The following is a 16,073-nucleotide window of genomic DNA, read 5'->3' on the forward strand; positions in this document are numbered from 1 at the left end:
CCTGGAGGGGCAGAGCATCACCCCCTGGTGGGCGTGCGGGGTGGATCCCGGTCGGGCGCATGTGGGAGTCTGACTGTCTCTCCCCGTTTCCAGCTTCAGAAAAATACAAAAAAAAAAAAAAGAAAAAAAAAGAAAAAGAAATATCCCCTAATTCTTGTGAGCAGTATATTATTAGTTATTACACAATATTTCACTGGATGAAAGGACTATAATGTATTTTTCCTTTCTGATTTGTATGACTATTTAGGTTACTAATTTTCCCATTATTAAAAACAATTGTACCAAGAACTTTTTGTATATAAAATTGTATCTAAGATTGTAAAATTAATTTCTTAGGGCAGATTCTTGGTAAGAAGTTACTGGATCAAAGATTAGACAATATTTAACGTTTTTAAAAAAATACATTTTGCTAAACTGCTTTCCCTGGATCTGCTTAAAGTCTATCGGTGATTCAGGAGAAAGTCCATTTCCTCTCACACTGAATTTGGGGGCTAGATTGACTTAGGAGCAAAGCTCTATTTAATAGCTAGCCTGATGGACTTGTGCTTCTCACCATGCAGGGACTCAGCAAGAAGGCACGTTGGCCCTAACCTGGCCCTCATTCTGTACCACCAATGACCCTTCTGCTTCTCTTTGTGCAGTGTTCGCCCCACTGGTATTCCTTATTTATTACCCTTCCTCCCTGTTGGACTGACAGAGTGCCGTGAAACAAGGTAACTTTTACCACGTTAAGACTCAGCATAGAGCTGGATACCCACTGGCACTCAGCATGTATTTGTGAGTGAAAGAACTGCAGCTAAACATTAACAAGACCTGCCCTGGCTGGGTAGCTTGGTTGGTGAGTGTGCCATCCTGAAGCGCAGAGGTTGCCAGTTTGATCCCCGGTCAGGGCACATATAGGAACAGCTTGATGTTCTTCTCTCTTTCTAAAATCAATAAATAAAAATTTAAATTTGGCCTAATTTAGAGCTTTGAGCTCTAAATCATCCTCTCATGGCTGTCTGTGTTTAAAAATGGAAAAATCAGCCTGACCTGTGGTGGCGCAGTGGGTAAAAGCATCGACCTGGAACACTGAGGTTGCTGGTTCAAAGCCCCAGGCTTCCCTGGTCAAGGCACATATGGGAGTTGATGCTTTCTGCTCCTCCCTCCCTTCTCTCTCTGTCTCTCTCTCTCCAAAATGAATAAATAAAATTAAAAAAAAAAAAAAAGCTAAAAAATTTATGCCTGACCTGTAGTGGCACAGTGGATAAAGCGTCGACCTGGAAATGCTGAGGTCGCCGGTTCGAAACCCTGGGCTTGCCTGGTCAAGGCACATATGGGAGTTGATGCTTCCAGCTCCTCCCCCTTCTCTCTCTCCTCTCTCTCTTTCCTCTCTAAAATGAATAAATAAAATAAAATTAAAAATTAAAAAAAAAATAAAATAAAAATGGAAAAATCATTTCTTATATCATATATGATTAAACAAAAGAGCAAGTTACAGAATAGTGTGTGCATTATGACCTCAGTTTTACAGAAGAGAAGGAGCGAGACAGAGAAAGAGATAAAGAGAAACAGGAAGAGATTGAGAAGCCATCAGAGAGGTGGGGAGCCAGAGACAGACTAAAGCCTGAAGTATTATTCCCAGTGGTCATTACAAAGTAGCGATAATTTGTTCTTTTTTTCTGTATATACTTTTCCAATATTTTATCATGTACATGAATTGGAAATTTTTTTAATTGAAACTATTGTTGAATCTCAAATACTTTAAACTGTGTGTGGTATTATAATGATCTGGTAAATTCCACCATATTTACAGAGTCCCTTTCATCAGCTAAAGCCATCTTATTTTTGTGCCTTCTTTTATTCCCGGGGCTGTAATTTTTATTTTAACTTGAAGAACCAGGGCAGAGAAGAGAAAGAAAAACTCAAAAAGCTCCTAGCTATATAATAGGGACTGATTTTCTTCAAGCCAGCACATCTCCGTGGGGGAGGTGAGGAATGATCTTACTGAATAAAGGGGTGAGCTAAGGTCAGCATTAAATAGATGTGTTGCTTTTCCCGGAGTTGGCTAAAAAGATCAAGTGACTTCCTCCACGGTGAAGTCACCATTCGGTGATTAACTGAGTATCCGCACAGCTATATAGGCTTGAATTCTTTGTCCCCCAGGAGCTGGCCTCACTGCCTTCCCTCCTCTCCAGGGAACAGCACTTAGAGATCCAGTTTCCAGGGAAGAATGGCAGAGCTGCCCTGCCGTTTACAAGGTAAGACTGGGGACTACAAGGAAGTATAGGAGGGAGCTATGGCTATAAATATACAGTCCCTGAGAATATGTACGTAATCCTGGTAGTCTCAGAAATCATACAGAAGAAAATCTACAATTCTTTTCATCATACATTAGTTAAATAATGTATTTATCTTTTTTCCTTAAGTTCCAGGTGTTTGTGAATTAAACTCCTTGCTTAAATGCAGTGAATACCTAGTCCCTTTCACTTACTACCTCTGTTCCTGGTGTCTAATGTCTTATTATACACTTGGTCCATTTTTATGTGTGTTTATATTGCAATTTACCTGATAGTTTACTGTAATCCACCTGGATGCTGCCCCCTTTTTTTGCTAAAGTGTGGTATATATTCATCTACTTTGTTTACTTATTCTATGCTTTGGTGGAAAGGTTAAGCTTCAGTAACATAAAGTGTAGCCCTTTCTTTCTTTCTCATAGACACTCCCAACATGGTCCAGGTCGGCAGATGAGCAGGCAGCTCTACGTCATGAGTTCCTTTGGGAAGCCAGGGTCTTGAGTCTTGTTGGACTGCCATCTAATGGGGCTGTATCCCATAATTTTTGTATGTTATATTTTCATTTGTCTCAAGATAATTTTTATTTTTTTATTTCTTTTTTGACCCATTGCATTTCCAGTAGCTTATTGTTTAATTTCCACATATTTGTGACTTCTAGTTTTCTTGTCATTGAGTTCTAGTTTCATACCATTGTGGTCAGGAAAGATGCCTGAGATGATTTTGTTCCTTTAAATTATTAAGATCTGTTTTGTGGCCTAACATAATTTATCCTGGAGAATGTTCCATGTGTTCTTCAAAAGTGTCTTTATTCTGTTACTGTTAGGTGGGAAGTTCTCTAATAAATCGTTTAAGCCCGTCTGGTCTAATGTTTAGTTTCAGTCCAATGCTTCTTTATTGATCTTCTCTACTGATCTTTCTAAAGACCCAGCCTTTGGTTTGGTTCATGTTCTATATGGATTTCTTGTTGCCAATTTCATTGATTTCTGCTCTGATTTCTGTTCCTATTTGTTTCTTCTGCTTACTAAAGATTTAATTGCTCTTTTTCTAGATGTCTAAGGGAAAAGCTTAGATTGTTGCTTTTAGATCTTATTTTTTAATATGTGGATTCAATATTAAAAATTTCTTTTTAAGCATTGTTTTCACCACATGTAACAAATTGCAATAAATTGCATTTTCATTTTCATTTAGTTGGCAATGTTTTCAAAGTTCTTTTGAATCTTCTTCATTGAACCCTGTGTTATTTAGAAGTGTGGGGTTTTTTGTTGTTTATTTTTGTTTGTTTGTTTGTTTTTTGTGTGTGTGGTTTTTTATTTTTAGATTTTATATAGAAAGAAAGAGAGAGAGAAGGGTGGGGAGCAGAAAGCATCAACTCCCATATGTGCCTTGACCTGGCAAGCCCAGGGTTTCGAACCGGCGACCTCAGTGTTCCATGTTGATGCTTTTATCCACTGCACCACCATAGGTCAGACAGAAGACTGTTGTGTAATCTCCAAGTATTTTAGAATTTTTTAGCTATCCTTCCATTATTGATTTCTAGTTTAATTCCATTTTGTGGTCTGAGAGAAGATAGTATATAATTTCTTTTCTTTTAAATTTGTTAACATGTGTTCTGTGGTCCACAGTGTGGTCTATCTTGGTGAATGTTCCATGACTATACATAATCTAGTAATGTTGGATGAAGTATTCTGTAGATATCAACAACATCTCATTGATTGATGCTGCTGTTGAATTCAACTATTTCCTTACTGATTTTCCACCGGTGGGGTTTGTCCATTTCTGATAGGGGAATGTTAAAGTCTTCAGAGAAAATGGTGGATTTCTTCATTTCTCCTTGCAGTGCTAACAGTTTTCACCTCACATAGTTTGATGCTTTGTTGTTAGGCATATACACATGAAGAACTGTTATGTCTTTTCGGGTTAGTGACACCTTAATCACTATTTAATGTCTATCTTTATTCCTAATTATTTTTCTTGTCAGTAACCTGCTTTGTTTAGAATCAATATAGTTATTTCCAATTTTTTTTTGATGCGTTAGCATAGTATTACTTTGCTCATTTCTTTTTCTTTTAATGCTAGGTGTGTTTATATATTTAAAACAGGTTTCTTGTAAAAAAAAATCTGGTTATAAGGAGATGGTTCTCAAATGGTTTCAAATGCATTAATTTAGTTTTGTGTAATAAGAATATATTCTTTTCAAAAGTAGAGAACTGGTTTGCCCTTTGTGTGTGTTATCAATGCAAAGTGATGGTCCGTATAGCTCAACTGTCCCAGACCATTGTTGCATCCAGTCACGTTACGCCAGGTCTGCTTGCCCCTCCCAGTCCATTACGTTTCCCCTCACTCCATCTGCTCCTCCTGCGGCCTTATCTCCAGAAAACCTCATCACTGTTGGAGAAAATGTCCTTTCCTGCTGCTTCTGCTGATTTAATCTTTGCTCTTTAGTCAGATATAAAGAGATGAGGGTGAGGGTGGGGAACGTACTCAAAACATCATACATCATTTTATGGAAGAAAATGTCTTAATAGTTTCCTCTGCAAATAAGACCTGTATTCCTGGGACTGGAGAGGACCTGAGAGGTCAGCTCATCCATCTTCACACTCCAGACAGTTCCGTACTTAAAACCCATCCCCCAAACACAGCTCTCCAGCTTTTTTGTGATTCCCTAAGGAAGCTACTTCCCTGACCTCCTCTTATGAGAGATTTTAGTGTCTTGGTGGAAAATACGAAATTATGATGAAAGCACTTGCAGTGCCGTAGAGCAGCGGAACTGGAGCACAAACCCTGGACTCCGGGGCGGGGGCGGGAGGCGGGGCTCCAAGGCTAGGCCAACCTGGCTTTGAATTTTAAAGTGACCGCTTTTTAACTGGGTGACCTTGTGCAAATTAACCTCTAAGAAAGAGATAATACTTATAAAGTTCTGAGGATTTTGTGTGTGTGTGGATAAATGTATATACTCAATAAATAAATATAAATGTACAAATATATACTTCATAACTGGTTTGTTTGTTTTTTCTTCTAGTCTCCCTTCCACCTCCACCAGATGCACCACATGTGTAATAAATTCTCTTAAGTCTTCATTATAGAATTTTTGGGCCCAAGAAAATCTTCCAGTTTGATGATTTCCCAAACTTTTACAAGGACAATCCCTAAATCATTCCCACCTGAACATAAATACAGTTGACTCAGAGGATAAACACGCAGGTTATGGAGATTAGATTTGAATTCCAGATCCAAAATAGCTCAGGTGTGTGATTTTGGGCACTTTTTTTTTTTTTTTTTTTTTTTTTGTATTTTTCTGAAGCTGGAAAAGGGGAGAGACAGACTCCCGCATGCTCCTGACTGGGATCCACCCGGCACGCCCACCAGGGACTACGCCCTGCCCACCAGGGAGCGATGCTCTGCCCCTCTGGGGCTTCGCTCTGCCACGACCAGAGCCACTCTAGCGCCTGGGGCAGAGGCCAAGGAGCCATCCCCAGCGCCCGGGCCATCCTTGCTCCAATGGAGCCTTGGCTGCGGGAGGGGAAGAGAGAGACAGAGAGGAAGGGGGGGGGGGTGTGGAGAAGCAAATGGGCGCTTCTCCTGTATGTCCTGGCCGGGAATCGAACCCAGGTCCCCGTCATGCCAGGCCGACGCTCTATCGCTGAGCCAACCGGCCAGGGCGTTGGGCACTTCTTATAGTCTTCATTTTCTCACATGTGAAGTGGGTATAAAAGATCTGCTCTCATGTGGGTTTCTTGCAATGATTAAATGAGATTATATATGGAAAAGATTCAGCATAGTGTCCTGGAACTTAACACACGATATTGATCGTGACAATAATAGCTAATATTTAATATATATTGCTCATTCACTATGTCAGATATTAAGATATACTTTCCATATATTAATTCATTTAGTAGTAAATGGCAGAGGACGTTGTTGCTTTTGTTATTATTACTATGAACATGTAAAAACCCATGAAGGAAGATGATGGAGTTTTTTCCTCTCAAAGGATCTATTCTTTGCTGTTAAAGTCAGTGAGGCAAGCAGTTGATGTTCACCCTGCAGAGGAGAAGGGGTGGAAAGGGTGCAGAGGGCTGGGTGGAAGGGGTAGTTAGTCAGGAAGAGGAGCCTGGCCACTGCCCTGGATATGGAGGCCATTTCCTTCTGCGTAAATGCTGGCACTGACTTCATTCTTAGGCCTGAAACAGAGCAGGCTGCCCTTCCCCAGGGCAATGGCACCCAGCGTAAGGGAGTGGTGACAGGGGAGGACAGAACTCTTGTGCCATTTTTCAGTTTCTGTGGTTTGTGAGTACACCTCTCATCTCTTCGGTAGTTCCGGGTCGGGGAGGAGGGTGTGTGTGCAGAGACGGATTTAACGGTGGGCACACCGGGCATGCACCTTGGGCCCCGACTTCTGAAGGGCCCCGCAAAACCCCAACTTTACACTTTTTTCTAATGACACCAAGTTTGGTTTCATATGTGCAATTTTAACATTAATAGTACATAGTATTTTTTATTTATTTTAAAATATGGTTAACATGTATTTTTGTTTTCCCCATCTTTTTTTTAAGGGGCCCAATATTTTCTTCTGCTCTCGGGGCCTCACCCGACCTTAATCCGCCTCTGGGTGTGTGTGTTAACTGCAAAAAAGCCATAGCAGGTCAAACTGACCTAACCAAATAAAAAGCTTGATTTGAGTCTAACAATGGTGTTAATAGTGTGGTCACAGTGCTCCAGAAACATTTCATTTAACATACAGTTTTTTTTTAATTGTAAAAAAAAAAAAAAAAGAAAAGGTTATAATTAGTATACATTTTAAAAACATTAAAGAATATTGAGCAAGAGATAATTCTGATAATTTTGGAGACTATGGCTGGACTGTAATTCATCATAAAAGAGAAAGCCTGCTGCATGTGAGAGGTGCCTCTAGTTGTTGAATATCCGAATCTTGACACACAGACATCTGGGGTGTAAGATTTTTCTATGTAAAAGGTGTAGATGGACCATTTAAAAATAGTAATGCCATTCCAGTTACCAATTCAGGTTACCGAGCCTAAATGCCCTTCTGTCAATTGTCATGCTCTACCCAAACTCCCGATTTGCTTTAAGAGCACATCAAGCTTTAAATTGTGAAACATGTAGGCTGGTGCTTTCTAAGAGCACTTTGAAATAGGCTCCTGAGTTGCTCAAGGTGGCAGCAGGTGGAATGGGACCCACAACTTAGAAAGTGCCATCCGATTCATTCCCCAAGGCAGCATAAGACTGTCAAGCACAGTTTAAGGCTCATCTTCATTTGAGTAGCTGGGGAGTGGTTTCTTCTTACTTATAAGAGAAATGCAAATGCCCTTGATTTGGGCCCTCTGCATCTACAAAGGTGTTATCTAATACAGCAGAGAGACAAACAATCATAGTTCCTTCCAAGACTGTACAAGGCAAAAATAGAGTCTCAGACCCTTAATAACAGCAGGATTGAAAACCACCGTCTGCCAGCTACTCTGATAATGCTAGAGTAATACTTTATATAATTATTCTAATTTTACTACTAATAAAATGAGGCCCATAAAAATTAGACAACTTTATCCAGTCTCTATACTTAGAAAGGCAGGATCCAAAGCCACATCTGTCCAATGCCAAAACTGACATACTTGACCCTTCTTTCAAATGAACAGTCAGACTGAATACCATTGTCTGAACCTGTAGTACACAGGAACCAGGGGGTTGACTCATCATCAGTAATCAGTGTTTTAATCAATCATGCCTGTGTAGTGAAGTCTCCATAACAACCAAAGGACAGAGTTTGGAGAGCTTTCAGGTTGGGAAACCAGAATGCTACCACATGCCACCAGGCCAGGCCCTAAACTTCATGAGGGCACGAGCACCTTTGTTCAGGACATCGCCCTACGTATCTCTTCATCTGGCTGTTGATTCATATCCTTTAGTATCCTTTGTGATACACTGGTGATCTAGTGAGTGGACAGGTTTCCTGAGTTCTGTGAGATGCCTTAGCAAATCCGTCGAAACCAAGGAGGTGGTCGTGGGAACCTCTGATTCAGTCACAAGCACAGGTTTCAACTTGCAACTGGCATCAGAAGTTTAGGGCAGTTTTATGGGGCTGAGCCTTTCACCTGTGGCATCTGGTTTCTCTGAGTAAATAATGTCAGAGTTGAGTGGAACTCCAGGACACCTAGTTTGCGTTGAATTGCTTATTGGTGTGGGGAAGTAATGCTCTGACCCCAACCCCCCCACCACCACCACCATTGAAATGGCACCTACAACAATAGGACATTAGGGTTTGTTTTATTTAGGGCAACACGGCAATCATAGAAGCATTTGGATTCCTTAGTTGGACTTTGAGCTGAGAGTTTAAAGTGGCACGAACTCATCATTTTCTTTGCCCTAGTTCCTTGGCACACTTAGAAGCAATCAACCAATTGCATTATACTCCTTAATTTCCACTAAAATGATCCTTATATGTGGTCCTGCAAAGCCTTGCCTTCTATAGACACTTAATTCCAGGTTTCTGTAAGGGATTATTTAAGTAACTTTTGCTTTGTATCTCATGGACTTCCAACATCCCCTTTTGTTGTAAGGTACCAAAAAGCTGAAAAATTAATATTGATATTCTAGGGGGAAAGGTTAGGCTTTCCTGTCCTGTACTTCCTGTGGGGAGGGGAGGGAGAAGAATGTAAAAGTTTCTGGCTTGCAAGAACAATGAGTCATTTAGTTTCAAATCTAAAATAAAGGTTAACCAAGAAACTTCTTCTCTTTCAATGGGAGACAGAATTTACATACCACCCTACATTGATTGTAGTTCTACCCCCTTCCTGGAATCCTGAGAGTAAAATACCTCTAGGCCAGTGAGGAAAGATGAACCCTAAAAGATTTATAAACATCTTTGATTGTGTTACCTTGAAAGTCTTAATGTTTCTGTGTATCCTCTAAACAAATGTTGTCAGCTTGTGCCATGATGTCATGCTCTCTCCCGCCCATGTGTGATCTAGGGTATAAAAAACAGCCCCTGAAATATTTTTGGCTGGCACATGATTTGGGTCTGCGGCCCCGTGTCAGCCATATGCAGCCGGCATATTTCATAAATCTCCTCCTTTATAAAACTCTTCAAAATTCATTTAGACTTGGTGTCTCTATGTAAACCCGATGGAGTGAGGTACGGTGCCTTTCTGAATCTGGGGTACAGTACTTTATAACACTTTAGTACTGGATACAGGCCATTAATGACTTTAAACCTAAGCAAATCAGTGAACCAATTGTAGATAACAGGATCAATTCAGAGAACTTTCTTAAGGTATTGGGTGATAAATGGTATTAGATGAAGACTTGACTTGGGAGGGTTGAACATACTGTTATATGTTGAAATCCATAGGAGTCCGAAAAGACCAGAGTAACAGGCTTTATTGAAAGGAAGAAAGGAACCCTGCCGGGCACTTCTCCTGGGGAGAAGAGCACCAGTACAAGCTAGGGGGATGAATGTCATAGGGTAAGGAAGAATTTCGAGTATGTGGGTGTTGAATCAAAAGTCCTAGTATGTCCAGAATGCTCCTCCTTGGAGGGCTTGCCAGTTTCTTAGAATTCCTCTGCCTCAGGGGCGACAGTCCAGTAAGGGTGAGGTCTGACAGATAAGCAGAACATCAGGAGAGCAGTTTGGAATTCCTGGTAAATTCACGTATCTATCATTTCTCAACTCTGTGGTTACATATTAAAAAAAGCAGTTATTAATTTTATAATATATGTGAGGGGTGATGAGGAGAAAGAGGAGAAAAAATTGGAAAATTATTGCTTCTTCTGGAGAGAACTCAAGAAAAGAACCTTGCCAAGCCAAGTCCCCCATCCAGTTAAGGAGGTCGTCAATTTCCATGCTGTGAGGTCTGAACCATGCGATGTCTTCAAAAACCTGAGTGAGGAAGTAAAAAAATCTTGCAAGGTAATAATTGTTAGTTGCTTGCTGTGGGTGCTGATTGAACAGGGTGACATGGTGATACATGGTCTCCTGGATAAGCCTCATGAGACGTGCTGGTCTGGTTCCTCTCCAATGGGAGGGCATGTGGAGATTTTTAGAGACAGGGAACCTGTTAATGTAAGTTTTAGAAGAACTAAGTATGTGTGGTTTAAAAGGAAAGGGGTTTGGAGAACATTCAGGAGGGAACTTCTCAGTCTAAGGGGCAGCTTCTTCCTGCTGTCATCCCTACCTATTTGATATTTCCCTCATGAAGTTCTCCTTGGGGTATTGGGGGTAGGAGTGTAGGAGCATTTGATTATAGGTAATCCTAGAGATTTCTCTCATCCAGGCCTGTAGGAACTTGATAAAGAAGGGGGCAAGTATTTGGAGATCAGGAATGCAGAGATAAGGAGGGTTGTATAGCGGGGGTGAAAGTTCTTCCATGGTAAAGTTAGAGATATTCTTTCCTGGCAGCCCTGGAGAGAGCAGTTAGCTTGAGCTAAAAGAAATGCTTCATGTCCATTTGTAGACTCTCCTTCAGCCAAGAAGACTCAGCAATCTTGTCCCCTTACTATGTGAAGGGTAAAAAGACTGAGAAGCGTTAAGAGGTGAATGCTATTCATTCTCCTAGTTCAGGGGTCGGGAACCTATAGCTCATGAGCCAGATGTGGCTCTTTTTATGGCTGCATCTGGCTCACAGACAAATCTTTAATAAAAAAATATAATATTAAAAATATAAAACATTCTCATGTATTACAATCCATTTACTTCCTACCACTCATGTTCATGGTTGCGGGTGGCTGGAGCCAATCACAGCTGTCCTCTGGGACAACACCAAATTTTTATTGGATAATGCGTAACGTACATGGGTCGTTGTATGGTTCTCACGAAATTACATTTTAAAATATGTGGTGTTCATGGCTCTCTCAGCCAAAAAGTTTCCCGACCCCTGTCCTAGTTCTTCAGGGATACCGGAGAGCTTTAGGGTTAGGGGACCTGTAGGGGTCGAAAGATAGGATTAAAGGGGGTTTGCTGATACAGGGTTTCAGATTTTTCTGTTTCATGAGGGCAGGTTTCAGGGTTGGTGTGTAGGATTAGGTAGATTTTTCCAATTTTCTGATTGGCGAAGGTCTGCATGCGGTTCTGTAAGAAACTAGTGAACGAACATAAGAGGCAGGGTCCAAAAGTTAGAAAAATAAATAGGAGAGTGAGTGGACCAATGAAAGGCAACAGTCAAGACACCCAGTTTATATGAAACCACTGATTCCACATATACGAATTTGCTGGGCTTCAGAGAGAGAGAGAGAGAGAGAGAGAGAGAGAGAGTAGGAATAAGACAGGGAAGTGGCCAGTCCCCCTGCCCCTAGACCTACTTTTATAGAAATTTTTAAAGCAACAAGAAGACAAATTACCTGTATAGCTCATTTGGTCCTTAGATTGATGGGTAGTGTACTAGGAACTGGAAGAGGCTCATGGGGTGGGATTAGGTTGATATTTGGGGTGAGATAGATTAGGGTACAGGTTTTTGTCCAGTTAGTAGGGAGACACATATAGGTGTTGGTCCCACATGAGTAGAAAGCCCCTGATTGGGTGAAGCAGGCTGAGAGGTGAACAGAGAATGGAAGGACAAGGAATCAGTTTTGTTTCTCTGTTTCTGAGCTCCAGATGGTCAGGGTGGAGGAAAGAGCCACCCTTAGCAGCAGTGGGAGTTGTCAGGATCACGGTGTGTGGACCTGTCCACATGAAAGTCAGTCCTTGGGTGATGTAATGCTGGAAGCGCCTCTTGGACAGTCTTTGAACAGTTTGCTGAGTAACCTGTAAATCCTGCAAGTACTTAAGGAAAGGGTGGTTACATTTCTACACTTTTCAAACTATAGAAATGATCCCTGAAAGTATAGTCTTTCTACACTTTTCAGTTAGAGTTTAAGTCCTAGTGGCCACTGTTTCTAGCTGGAATTAGCAGCAGGTCCCAGCCAACAATAGGCATGGGGCATTGAGACAAGAGGAATAAAGGAGATGCTATACATTAAATAAAGTAACAAAATCAGACTGTCAATACCCACAGTAGTGATTTTTGAGGGATAAATAAAATCCAAATATTCAGGCAAGGCATAGTAGATGGCCCTTGTGTTTACAAGAAATGATATCAGTTTATCTTCTACTTGGAAGAAATACTTTAGGCTCGTGAACGATGTCCTTGGGCCTTCAGTGGCAATTCCCAACATGCTGGGCAAGGTCAGGTCACAAGTGGCTGGAGCATGGCTAGAAGAGACTGAACCCTCCCTCCATGGAGCAAGGGGGCAGCTTACCTTCTCGTGTCCCTCTTTCCACAGCACAGACGTGTCAACCAGTGGGGCCGGGAAGCCTGGCAGGCTTCAGTTCAATGACCTTTCTTTCCACTCTGGAGCAGGGCCCTGATGCAATTCTATGAAGCCCTTTAGGGTGCTGGAGCCTTTAAAAGCATATGCCAAAAGCTGGTATTTCCTGACTTCTTTTGGGCCTTATTTGCCTTTTCTGTTACTTCCTTGGCCATTATAGACCTTAAAAGCCATGCTCAGAAGATCTCACTGAGGGGCTTGACTAAGAGAGCAAAAATTGGGAATCCAGTGTCTAAAGAAGCCTATTAGACCGAGGAAAGAAAGGATTTGATCTGCGGTGGTAGGTGGTTGGAGACTATGGAGGGCCTGAGTTGGATCTAGGGTGAGACCTCAGGTGGTGGGGGTTAAGGCGATGCCTAGATAGACTATGGACTAAGAGTGAAGTTGAGTCTTAGCAGGGAAGACACGGTATCACTTTATAGTGAGGAAGTTAAGAAGGGTGGCGGTGTGTCTCCTTGAGGCAGGCAGGGAGGGGCTGCAGAGTAGGTTATTTACATATTGTAACAGAGTACTAGTTTTGAGATTGCGTGCTGCTAAATCCTGAGCTAGTGCCTGCCCAAACAGGTGTGGGCTGTTTCTGAACCCCTGGGGTAAGACAGTCCATGTAAGTTGCTGGGCTGCATTAGTGTCCGGGTCAGTTCAAATAAAGGTAAACAGAAAGTAAGAGTCAGGTTGTAGAGGAATGGTAAAGAAGGCATTCTTGAGGTCTAGGACTGTGAAGTAAGTGGTGTTTGAGGGAATGTGTGACAGTAATTTGTAGAGATTAGGGACTACTGGATAGAGGGGAACTACTGCCTCATTGATTAGGCGTAAGTGTTGTACAAGGTGATAAGCCCCTGAAGGTTTTTGAACAGGAAGGATGGGGGTATTGTAGGAGAGTTCATGGGGATGAGTAAGCCTGGTTTAAGACATGGGTAATTATTGGTTTAAGGCCTTAGAAATAGACACAGTTACACATTAAACAAAGACCTCATGTATAAATTATGAATTAAGGAATTTAAATGAACGTGATTTACTTGTTTCAATTCAAATTATACTAGAGATATTTTCTGACAAAGAGACAAATTACTTCAGCCTGTGAGGGGGGAGTAGGGGTTTAAGAACACAGTGGAGAAGGGAGAGGCCCCTGGCCAGCAGGGGAAGAGAAAGAGAGAGACTGGTATTTGCAAGTGAATGAGAAACAGGATTTAGCAAAGAGAGGAGAAGGGGCTCTTGGAGGAAAGAGACTTGAGTGAAAGAGATTTGCAGAGGGACCATAGGGGGTCCTGAGAGAGGGGTGCCCCGGGGGTCAGGCAGGAGGGAGAGAGAGTTGGGAGTCTGAGGAGAAGGAAAGATTAGGAGCAGAGGTTTTAGGTGAGGTTTCTTTGGCCAAAAACGGCCTGCGTGTAGAACAAGTGGCACAGATATTAAGGACAGGAGCTAAGTAAGAAGAAAGCCTGCACATAAGGAATCTCTGATGGCTTCCCCGTCCGGAGGCAGAAATTGTCAAGATCTCTTAGGATATTGTAATCAAATGTCCCATTTTCAGGCCAATGGGAGTCATTGTCTAATTTGTATTGAGGCCACGCCATGTTACAGAAGAATATGAGGTTTTTTGGCTTAAGGTCAGAGAGGCCCAACTTAGGTTTTTCATGAGACATCCTAGAGGGGTCTGGTCGGAAGGCTTAGACCAGGGGTCCCCAAACTTTTTACACAGGGGGCCAGTTCTCTGTCCCTCAGACCGTTGGAGGGCCGGACTATAAAAAAAAACTATGAACAAATCCCTATGCACACTGCACATATCTTATTTTAAAGTAAAAAAATAAAACAGGGAAAAATACAATATTTAAAATAAAGAACAAGTAAATTTAAATCAACAAACTGACCAGTATTTCAATGGGAACTATGCTCCTCTCACTGACCACCAATGAAAGAGGTGCCCCTTCCGGAAGTGTAGCGGGGGCCGGATAAATGGCCTCAGGGGGCTGTATGCAGCCCTTGGGCGTAGTTTGGGGACCCCTGGCTTAGACTCTGAAGAGCCGTGGAGACAGGTGAGCAAGAGGGGGCGTCCCGCCTTTTGTCACTGTCCCAAGAGGGAATACTGACATAAGACTGCCTATCAGGTGTTTTGAAGTTGTGAAAACAAGAAAAGGAAGCCCTCTCCCCCTCCCATTGGTTTGTTTCTTTGGACATCGTTTTTTTCATGCTCTCCTTGGCAATCGATCTCATGGCTTCACATTTTTCTTCCGTGCGTTAATCCCAAATATATCTGTTCAGATATGTCGCCCTACTTTCCATCTCCTTCCCAGACATCACCTCTACATAAATAATCAGCCTGCATTGTAAATTCCGTGCATCATGAACTGAACTGCTCATTCCTTCCCAAATCTGTCTCTGACCTCTTGAGGTTGGGAGGAAAAGGAAACACGACTGTGGGCCGTGAGAAGTGGTCACAGCATTCTGTCACAGGGAGACGGGGAGACAGACACAGGGAGGAAGAAGGATGCAGTAAAGGTTTCTAGGTTTTGTACCACCTCCATCCATTTTCCAATTTCTAACATAAAAGTGCAAAATATAACCTTGACTTTTCCCTTCTTGTCCTACAAGTATAAAAAGTTTCAAGGTCAAGGAGAAAAGTCTTTCACTTGGTATTCCTGCGGAAGGGAATTTAGATCCTCATTTTGATGTATGTTCACTGAATTCCTTGGAGCACAGAAGAATGTGATGGTAGTATATACAAAAACAATGTTAGGACTACTGAACATAATACTGCTTAGTATGACCAGACTTCAAGAACAAGGGTGGGAGGGCGACTAGGTTGATAACCTTTGAGGAAGCTTCCCTTTCTATAAATTATGCCCTTTCTTCTCTATTAGCTATATAGTAATAAGAATCTCAAGGAAACTCTTAACATTCATAATTGGAGTTAACTGGATTAAGAATGCAAAAACAATTAGTGCAAGGATAACTTGCGATAATTTTGAGTGCATTCATCTCTTCAATACCTTTAATGGAACCCTCAAAAAAAGGGGAATAAATAACATGGGTATGGCCAACTGGCTAAGTGTTCAAGAAACTGATTAGTCTCCCAGCTACACAATCAGACACAGGTCCCAAATACTCTGAATCTCTTTCAGTGAGATGAGCCACATGATTGAGTTTTGTCCAAAGGAACACATGCAAGGGATATATGTGACTTTCAGGCCTGACCCAAACATTTTCCACATGTTTTTCCCTCTTCTCTTATTCGCTCCTTCAACAGAGGCCACAGACTGGGAGAGAGGCAGTTCGTCAAGACGGGAGAAGCCTCGGACAAGAATACCTGTGGAAAGGCTGCCCACTGACCAGCAACATCCACACTAAACTATACAGGAGAGAAGTAACCTTGGGAAAGTAAGGCAACCAGGTCCCAGTTTCCTCATGTCAAGTATTTATGTATTTATAACAGTGACTAATCAAGAGCAAAAGCTCACTAAATATTAGTTCCATTAATATTAGGAAACA

This window comes from Saccopteryx leptura, chromosome 2 (assembly GCF_036850995.1).
Source record: "Saccopteryx leptura isolate mSacLep1 chromosome 2, mSacLep1_pri_phased_curated, whole genome shotgun sequence".
Lineage (NCBI taxonomy): Eukaryota > Metazoa > Chordata > Mammalia > Chiroptera > Emballonuridae > Saccopteryx > Saccopteryx leptura.